Source organism: Bicyclus anynana, chromosome 21 (assembly GCF_947172395.1).
Source record: "Bicyclus anynana chromosome 21, ilBicAnyn1.1, whole genome shotgun sequence".
Taxonomy (NCBI): domain Eukaryota; kingdom Metazoa; phylum Arthropoda; class Insecta; order Lepidoptera; family Nymphalidae; genus Bicyclus; species Bicyclus anynana.
This window is the reverse complement of record NC_069103.1, coordinates 14486935-14497273: the sequence shown is the minus strand read 5'-3', so window position 1 is coordinate 14497273 and position 10339 is coordinate 14486935. Positions and strand designations below refer to the sequence as shown.

Genomic DNA, 10339 nt, shown 5'->3' with positions numbered 1-10339 from the left:
AGTTTGACTTATTGCATCTTATCAATCATAATCATCAATCAACTATAAGTAAAACACTCATCTGTATTGCAAGTCGAATTCGTTCTAATCTTAGTATATAATCGAAGTTGGCAAAGCTTTTCCAGGTCGAGTTTAATTTGTATATATTTCCAGGGAGCCACTGGATGGTGGCCCTATGTCCAGCCGTGGACGTCCATCGGCTGATAATGATGACACAGTTTTTGTATGTTGTTGTTGTTGATTACAATTAAATGATAATTTTATGGCTGTAACGACCTAGGTCCCAACGGTCCGACGTCTCAAAGAAGGCGCTACACCCAAAGTGTGTCGTTCCACATCTCCTTCTCTAACTAGACCCGACTCACCGACCGGCAAAGCTTTTGCGCTAGTTACTGAATAGGTCAGATAGATAGTATAAGCTCATAATAATAATAATAATAATGTACATTATACTTTTCTACACTCACCAGTTAAACTAAGGAACTTTAACACTGTCGTTAAACACCGCAATATGATCATCATCGCGTGCTATTGTCACTACACTGAGAAAGAAACGAGAGCTTCTGTTATATATACCAATAAACAGGTTGCAGTAGGTACAGACCTACCAATTTGTACCTACTGCAAGACATTAGAGCTCACTCTTCTTTGCCCCCAACTACCACGTGTCTACAATGTTTATCATATCGAATGTTTAAGCTAAATGTTTCAAGTTAACGTTTTTCATCAGCTATATACTCGAGTCGTTCCTCGTAAGCGACTTTGTGTTGGAAAATGTTTGTATTGATCTTTAACTAACTCTGTGTGTATATGACAAATATAAACAAAGTTGTGTAAACAACAAAACAAATATAATATTAGCGGTTTGGGTTTTTTTAAAAGAAACCAAAGATATTATTGATAAACAATTAATTACAATATTAGATTATCAGTTACTAATATTATAAAGCTGAGGAGTTTGTTTGCTTGAACGCTCTAATATCAGGAACTACTGATCAAATTTGAAAAATTCTTTCAGTGATTTTTAGATAGCCCATTTATCGGGGAAGGCTATATATTATATTATATTATGCCAATAGAAGCACCAATGAAGAATGTTTCAAAATCGGGTTGTGATGTGATTCAAATTCTGTTGAGAGTTTACGCTGCGTGCGCTGCGTAAACGGTTTAAGTTCCGGTTTCCCCTTTAAAAGTTCTAAAAACTTTTTCCGCGACAGTTCCCGCGAGATTTGTGAAAAGTTGAAATCTACGCGGACGAAGTCGCGGCCGTCTGCTAGTTATTAGATAAAGAGCTTTTTGTGTTTTGATAACATAATTCCTATTAAATATCATGTAATTTGGTATCTTATAATTTGTAGCAATTTTTGTTAAGATGACTTTGATAATGTTGTATTTTGATATTTTATTGTTTTAATGTCAAATTGAACAAATTTATAAAAGACGATATAATGTGATACGCTCAAGATTCAGTCAAATGAAGTAATAAGAAGATAGGTGTAGAGTAGCCACGGAATAGCTTCCTATAAAACTTAAACACGATATTAAAAAAAATACACAAACCTACAGACGAATTGAAAACTAAAAAAATGTGCTGGGCTGTTCCAGACATGGCCTATGTCCTGCAGTGGACGTCCATCGGCTGAGATGATGATGATGATGATGATGATGATGATGATGATGATGATGATGATGATGATGATGATGATGATGATGATGATGTTGTTCCAGACATTACAAACATATTCACGTGACAAAAAGGAAAGAGGGATTATTTTATTCTATCTCAAATATGTCAGGCAGGGTAGCGCATCCTATTACGGAGATTGGAGACTCCAGATTTGTCTGCTAGTGTTCAATAAGATCGGTCATATTGCATTACTTGCATTTCTGATGCACTGTTAGTTCACAGCAAATAGACGTTCATACGACTTTACGTAAAAATGACATACGACACTGACATTGCCCTGACCGTGGCACAGGCGGATATGTGAGTACTGCCGTTGCTATAGTACGAGTAGCTACGTGTATCGTTATTTTAACGCCTTAATGTGTAATTAGAGAACTAGTTTTACGAACTTGTCTGCTATTTTTGTACACTAGTGATCTGTACAAGATAAAGTTAAAAGTTATATTATTATTAACTCCTTGATCTTTAAATTATACATTTTGTTATTATTTTTATAATCATGTAGCAGTGAATCGTTAGCTTCTTGACAGGTCGTAATCCCGTTAGAGTGAGATGCAGCCCACGGTCGAACGCTTTCCTTCAAAGCCTATTCACTCTTAATTTGAATGTACATACCCTCCATACCAGATATAAAATCAGGGGTGGTAGGAAAAACTACATCGGGAAAGGTATTCCATATCCTCGTAGTGCGAACCAGGAACGAGGGTCCAAAACCGTTTTACACGCCTCCAAAGGAAATGGGCTACGTAAAGGCGCGGACTACTGCGATGCCTGAGGGTTAAGGATGATGGAGGAACTAGATCGAGAAGTTCCTGTGCACACTCTCCAAAATATATCCTTTAGAAAACCGACAGGCAGGCAACCTTTCTATGATAGTCTAATACTTGTAATTTAATAGAAGTTATTCGACTTTAACCTAATTTCAAGCGCAGGAAATCGTAGGAATCAGCTTGGGCGGCAACATCTGAGAATGTTCTGGTATGTGTCTGGTCAGGTCTGACGATGAGGTGTAGGTATATTCAACTGTAGGCAGCTCGTTGCCGTACGTAGCGTCTGCGAAGTGATATCATGTGGGCACCTGAAGCTTCGTTGGTCCAATTTCTTCGGATTTCTAAGTCCTGGATTTTGTTATAAATTTTTTTTTCTTTCCAAAAATCTGAGTACCAACTCGGAAGTCGGGATTGGTGGTTCACATTCTCTTATTTCGCCGAACACGCTATATACAACGATAACACGTTTATCGGCTCTGCAGGCTTATTCACTATCGTTAACATATTGAGATTTTATGTAATAAATGTCATCCTGTGCTTACTGGTGAATACTGGTGAATACCACACAGTAGGTAAATGACATTTTGTCAATTGATTTGATGTTTATTATAATTGGTTGATAATAAAGACCAAAATAATCATTATCATTAACGTCTATCATCGTCATCCTAAGCCCGCCATCTCGTGTTAGAGTAGCGTGTTGGATCTCAGCTAAAGAAAGAAGCTACTTAAGGAGAGACAACGTGTAGCCCTGTCGTTTGCCATTTAAATCGGCTGATAATGATAAACTAGGTTATCTTGTTTTGCTAACTATTTGTTTACACAAAATAGGAGTATCAAGAAGGACGATAGTCTCGTAGTCCAGGCGTCACCAGTTCAAGAGTCACGTCGGATGACGTACAAAGTACAGACGAAATCGGAACAAAAGCTAGTCATCGTAAACGGCGATAAGGGTCCCTTCTGATGTTGCAATAAAATGTAATTGTCGACACGAGTCCGCGAGAACAGACGCGTGTTTGTTTGTGTGATGTTATCGCGCGCATCAGTTGTTGCTAGCTGTGCGTAATCGCTGATGCTGATAACAATAACAAAACCCGTGTTGTTAGCCCTTACAGATTAGTGGTGTGATTGATTTCTTTTGTGATTCTCTGTTTGCTGCCGGCTCGTAGGACCATCTGAATTCTGAGCGCTTATTGGCCGTGTCAGTCTGCTTCTGTAAAAGATTAATTATTATGTCTTGCGAAGGTTATTATACTAGTCGATTACTTTAAATTGTAACTACAGTACCGAGAGGCTTAATCGGAGCTCTGTCAGAGTAGAGTCTGAGTTAGAAAGTGGGCGGACGGAAGTCTGTTTGATATCTGTGAGACTCGTTCCTCAGCGTAGTAGAGCGTCTACATCCAGATCTGCGTGCCTTAACACACAGTTGACCGTAGTTGGAATAAAAAGAAATTGGGAACGATGGCGAGAAAGAAAACAAGAAAGTAAAATATTTTTTTAACAACCCATAAAATTATAAGCTGCACTTGGAGCCTCCTCCTCTTTGGAAGTTGGTTAAAAACAGATCGGCTGCAAGCTGCTAAAGAGCAACAGCTCAGCAGCTAAATTATTTAGGTATATTAATTTAAGGTTTAATGAAATCCAATAGATGTAGGTTTAAAGTTAAGTGTTCGTCACAAAATCGTACATTATCACTCTAAGTCTGCCAACCCGCATCGGAGCAGAATGGTGGGTCAAAGCTCCACGTCCCTTCTCCTGTAAGGAGCGACGCCTCTCCCTGTATTTGGCAATTACAAACAGATCGACACTGACTACAGGACAAAATCTCTCTGAAATTAACAATGTTTCTGGCAGTGATTTGACAGAGTTTTTTGTTACAAAAAGAAGACAACGATGCGGAAGGAGCCGCGCGCACCAACCAGTGTGCCACTTAATTGGCAGTTGACACGGTGCACTAATTGGCTGATGACACATAAACCCGAACTGGAATGTAAACAATTGGCAATCGCCGCTGCATAATCGGTGCAGCGATTGTCGCGAATCGACCCCCGACCCCGGCCCCCGACCCCGCGCCGCGGACCCCGCGCCTCGGACCCCGCTGTAACCACACGGAATTGTGCATGTGCAAATTGGCCCGCAAGTTCAGGGCCCAACGATAACTTTTGTACTGGATTCTTATTTTAAACAAATCCGCGCGATTCGTCGAAATGTATAAACAAAAGAAGTGTTATGAATACGTCGCTTGGGTAATTAGGTGTTTGTTTTTAACTGCGCATCTTGCATTATTTATTAAGTGTAATGAAATTGTAATTTTTTAACCACAACATTCTTGGCGACTGGCTTTTAACACCAGTGAGAAATATATTTGAGAAACATGGATTTGTCTGACATAAAACATAGCCTTTATTTCAACGCGAAGTTAGATGCAATCTAACTTCTCTCTAATAATAATAATAATAATAAAAGCCTTTTATTCAGACAGTATTACAGTTAAAATTATTATCTATCTTAAGTATTCTATTACTGACATTTTTAACATAAATATTATATTTAATTCCTTACACTATGTACAAACTTAATTATTTGTTTTGCATCAATATCCCTCTGTCTGTCTGTATGCCACTGTCGGCAAAGTCCTCCTCCAACTTTCTCCATTTTTCTCTATCCTGTGCAGTTCTTGTCCATGTACCACCTGCCACGGCTTTGATGTCATCGGCCCATCGTCTAAAAAGTTTCAGCCAAATCGGTTCAGTAACAGCGGCATTAAGAAGTAAAAATCTTCACCGAAATGTTCGTATATTTCTATATAATATGTAATATTAGTGTGATAGAATTTAGCTTAAAGTCAAAAAACGCGCTTTAATAAAAAAGCGCTCTATAGTCTCTTTGTGTATAATTGGATGATTGTCGGGTTAGTCTACACCTTTTAAATCTGCTAGTACTTTGCAGAATGGTGTAGCTCATACATTTTATAAATACCTAATTAAAAAAGCTCCCGAACGGATGAAGCGATTTCAATTTTTTTTTTAAATTAAATGTGACTTACGGGCGTTCGAGTGTTCTTAGACATGTTTGATGAAAATCGGTTGAGCCGAATGAATCGGTTTAAAACTTGTGGGGGTGAAAGTGGGGAAGAACGACCGAAAGTCTGTAAATATACTCGAGTGGGGTCTCAAATGAAAGCGCACTGAAAGAGAATAATTATTGACGACTTGATCTAGAGCAGTGATTCCCAAAGTGGTCTATATCGACCTAGGGGTATATTACAAACTGCAAGGGGTCTATGTCAGCGAAAAAAAATTGGTGGTCCATTAAACGAAAATGGTTTCCACGATAGTGGATCATAACACATACACGGATAGTACCTATTTTTTTTACATCAAATTATCTTATAATATCAAAACTTAAACATTATTTTAAAAGTAACTAGAAAGTAAAATAATAAAAATTTTAATAAAAAAAATACAACCGACTTCAAAACCAAAAAACGTAACCAGTAAACTAAAAAGCGAAAAATAACATCATAATATGTTCTACCTGCTGATCAGTATGAAGGCGGTGCTAAGCCGGTGATGTATTAATTCAAGCCATTTAGATTTTGCAGACAGTGTTGTTTCATGTGGTCCTGTCAGAAATGGCTTAAATCAAGACAACACCGGCTAAGCACCGCCTTCATACTGATCAGCAGGTAGAACATATTATGATGTTATTTTTCGCTTTTTAGTTTACTGGTTACGTTTTTTGGTTTTGAAGTCGGTTGTATTTTTTTTATTAAAATTTTTATTATTTTTCCATTTTTAGTGTAAAATTTCATCTTAAACGAACACATCAGACCCCTAATGACAGTCACAACCCATCTTGGTACAAAATTCTCAGCAATACAAATTAATCAAGCCCAAGCACAAGGTAGCTACCGTACACCGTTAAGGGGTTCCCTTAATTGACCTTTGTCTTCATCATCAGACCCCTAATGACAGTCACAACCCATCTTGGTACAAAATTCTCAGCAATACGAATTAATCAAGGCCAAACACAAGGTAGTTACTGTAAACTGTTAAGGAGTTCCCTTAATTGTCCTTGGTCTTCATCACCAAACCCCTAAATGATAGTCACAACCTATCTATGTGGAAAGTTCTCATTAATACAAATAAATCAAGCCCAAACACAAGGTAACTGCTGTAAATCGCCGAGGAGTTCCCTCGTCTGTTTTATGGCTCCATCATCAGATCGATTTTAAACCTTCATGAAATTGTAGTGCTTAAAAGTACTAAATGTAAAAGTTGACGAACACACTAGACACCCATATAATTTTCGAGAGTTCCCCTCAATTTCTCCAGGATTCCATCATCAGATCTTGACATGATGGCAATGGGACCAAATGGGGACTATACCGTTTCAAACAAAAAAAGAATTTTTGAAATTGGTCCAGGCGTCTTTGAGTAATCGGTGTACATACATAAAAAAAAAAAAAAAAGTACCGACCGAATTGAGAACCTCCTCCTTTTTGAAGTCGGTTAAAAAATATTATATCTATACTATACTATATTTACTATTTTACTATAATATTATAAAGAGGTAAAGTTTGTAAGTTTGTCACATTTTTTAAATGGGGTAATCTTCGGAACTACTGGTCCGATTTCAAAAATTCTTTCACCAGTAGAATGCTACATTATCGGGGAGTGCTATAGGCTATATTTTATATTGATATCATATATATTAGCCGAGTTATCACAGTTTTTGTCATACAGGTCGGACTGAAAATCCTCTTGAACAGACTTATTCGCATGTGCTGCCTTAACTATTGTGTAAAATTGAAATTAATGTATGGAGACTTTATGTATCTTTAAAAGTTCTACAAAAAAGTCCGCGACACCATATATCTATCTTCTATATATTAACAGATATAGTACCTTTTGTGTTTTAAAAATTATTAAGTTTATATACTTAGGTTTACGTCATTATTTATACAACTAAACTTTAATCCTTATTAAAATAAATTATTTAATAATCACAAGGATATTATGGAGATAAGATTTGTCCTTTACAGTATGTTAATTACTTAAATAGTTTCGGAGATAATACAAAATTTCTAAAAGACCCAGAAATTCCGCTATATGACGCCCGGCGCTTTCATTTATGTAGTTCCCGTTCCCGTGTGAATATGGGGATCAAACATAGCCTATGACACTCGCAAATAACGTAGCTTGCTATTGGTAAAACAATTTTCCAAATCGGTCCAGTAGATCCAGAGATTACCTCCTACAACCACACGAACTTTACCTCTTTATATTATTAGCATAGAAGTCTCTATTTCTCTTGGTCATACCACCATGACTCTCGAAGGACTGGACCGATTTTGCTAAGGGTAGGAGTAAGATAGAGAAGTTACAGGGTAGGGTAGGGTACGGGTAGGGAAGCGTAGGGGTAGGGTAGGTTTAGGGCCGGGTTTAGGGTAGTGGTAGGGTAGGGGTAGGGTAGGCGTGAGATAGGGGTACGGGTAGGATAGGGGTAGGAAAGGGCTAGGGTACGGGGAGGGTAGGGGTAGGATGGGGGTAGGGGTAGGTAAGGTAGGGGTAGGGTAGGGGTAGGTTAGGGGTAGGGTGGGGGTAGGGGTAGTGTAGGGTAGGGTAGGGTAGGGGTTGGGTAGGGTAGGGTTGGGTAGGGGTAGTAGTAAAGTTGACATCGAAATTTACGCGGACGAAGTCGCGGGCGTCCGCTAGTACTTATAATAAATCTGTAGAGAGGTCAATTCTGTACATGAAATATATTTCCAAAATAACTATCAGGGGGTGATTAGTGATCGATACTGATGCCAAAAATGCAATTAGTAAAATTTTTGTCTGTATGTCTGTCTGTCTGTCTGTCTGTCTGTCTGTCTGTCTGTCTGTCTGTCTGTCTGTCTGTATGTTCTTTATAGAAACAAAAACTACTGGACGGATTTTAACGAAACTTGGTACAATTATTCTACATACTCCTGGGCAGGTTATAGTATACTTTTCATTACGCTACGATCAATAGGAGCAGAGCAGTGAAGAGAAATGTTGAGAAAACGGGAGAAGTTACTCAATTTTTTAAGCTTCCGTCGCGTGTACAGCCTTAATGGTTAAAGCTACAAAGAAATAATGTATGACGGAAATGCTTTCCTTAAAATTATCTATAAAAACACAACAGCATATATATGTCTATCTTTTATGGTTGACTCACAATAACACGTGTAACTCCCGATAGCTTAGCAGTCCGGAGCTTTCTAATTATATTTGTCAACTCTTATGTTTATAACACTCATCACTCATCCCTAACTAAAAAAGTTAATATTATTACCTATTCAATAAAAAAAGAATCGTAAAAATCGGTAAAGAAACACCAAAGTTATACAAGAAATACGCTAAGCCATCGCGCGTGAATACTAATTCATGCTCGACGCGACTCGCGGGGGGGGGGGGGAATAAATTAATTAATGAGTACGGTAGGGGTAGGGTAGTGTAGGGTAGGGGTAGGGCAGGGGTAGGGTAGTGGTAGGGTAGGGGTAGGGTTTGGATAGGGTAGGGTAGAGGTAGGGTAGGGTAGGATAGGGGTAGTTGAAAGATTACAACGACTTACACGCGGACGAAGTCGCGGGCGTCCGCTAGTATGTTTATAAAATTGTGTAAGATACAGAAAATCAATATGAATTAAGTAACCCAACACGGCAAAACATGGTAAGGGGTCTACGACACAAAAAAGTTTGGGAAATTCTGATCTAGAGTGAAATTAATAATTTTATGATATTCGAGGGTTTTTCAAAAATTTTAAATCTTATGTTATTATTAGCTTTTAGCGATCTCTGTTCTGTGATACAAAGAATAGTGAGCTAAGTAGTAGCTCGAGTTGATGCGGTGACGATTCCTTACCGAGTTGCTATAAGTACATGTGCTGTGACCTTACGAGTGCGTTACGTCGTACGGAACGTGTTAATAACCTCCTATTCTCGATAATCGGTTAACAAAAGGGTCGCACGCGAAAAACATTACGTTGCGATAATATGTAATGTACACCAGTGTGACGTCACTGCACGAGTACAGTAAACAGTTATAACACGAGGCGCGAGACGTCACGGAGCGCACACTCAGCTGTTTTACTGCACTGTGGGAAATGGATACATAATGCAATAATAATGTACGTGTAAAACTGCCTAGTTGGTTCAATATTTAGCCTATGTGGTTATGTGTCGAGAGGTCCGGCGTTTGAATTTTGGGTCGAGCTATGTTATACTGAGTTTTCTTTCTTCTAAGAATTTTTTAGTTATCCCGAAGGAATGAGGGGAAAATGTATAGCCTATAGCCTTTCTCAATAAATGAGCTATCTAACACTGACCAGTAGTTCCTGGGATTAGCGCGTTCAAGCAAGCAAACAAACAAAAAAACTCTTCCGCTTTATAATATTAGTTATTATTTCCCTGTAAACGAAATCAAAGACCGTAATACTGTCACAAGCAATCATTACGTTAGTGAAAGCATTGAGGTTATAAAAACTTAGCAGCAGATGCTTGGCGATAAAACATATAGATAGATTCTCCAATAATTGATTCAGACTCCATAAGATAATTACCTACGTGCTTTGTTCGTCTTTTTTTTAGTTTCGACGCACTAATGACATGTCTAATGTTATAAAATCTATGATACAGATGACCTCTGACACAGAGCCCTGCGCCAGAGCTGCAGTAAACAGGCTCGCTGCTACACGTGGCGCGGTGATAACCCGCCACGCGGCCGCGGGCGAGGCTAGCGGGCGCGTTATATTGTTTACTTGAGATGAGATGTTATTAATCTATTATTATCTAAACACCGCGATAGCTCAGTGGTTTGCTGATCGGAAGATCCAAAGTTTGTGATTATGCTGTTAG

At 38.5% G+C, this 10339-nt stretch overlaps 1 protein-coding gene across 5 annotated transcripts in view; it reads left to right on the top strand.

Moving 5' to 3' along the window:
- LOC112050534 (serine/threonine-protein kinase D1) overlaps positions 1 to 10339 on the top strand; it is a 75196-nt gene that overhangs the window by 37751 nt on the left and 27106 nt on the right. The window lies entirely within an intron of this gene.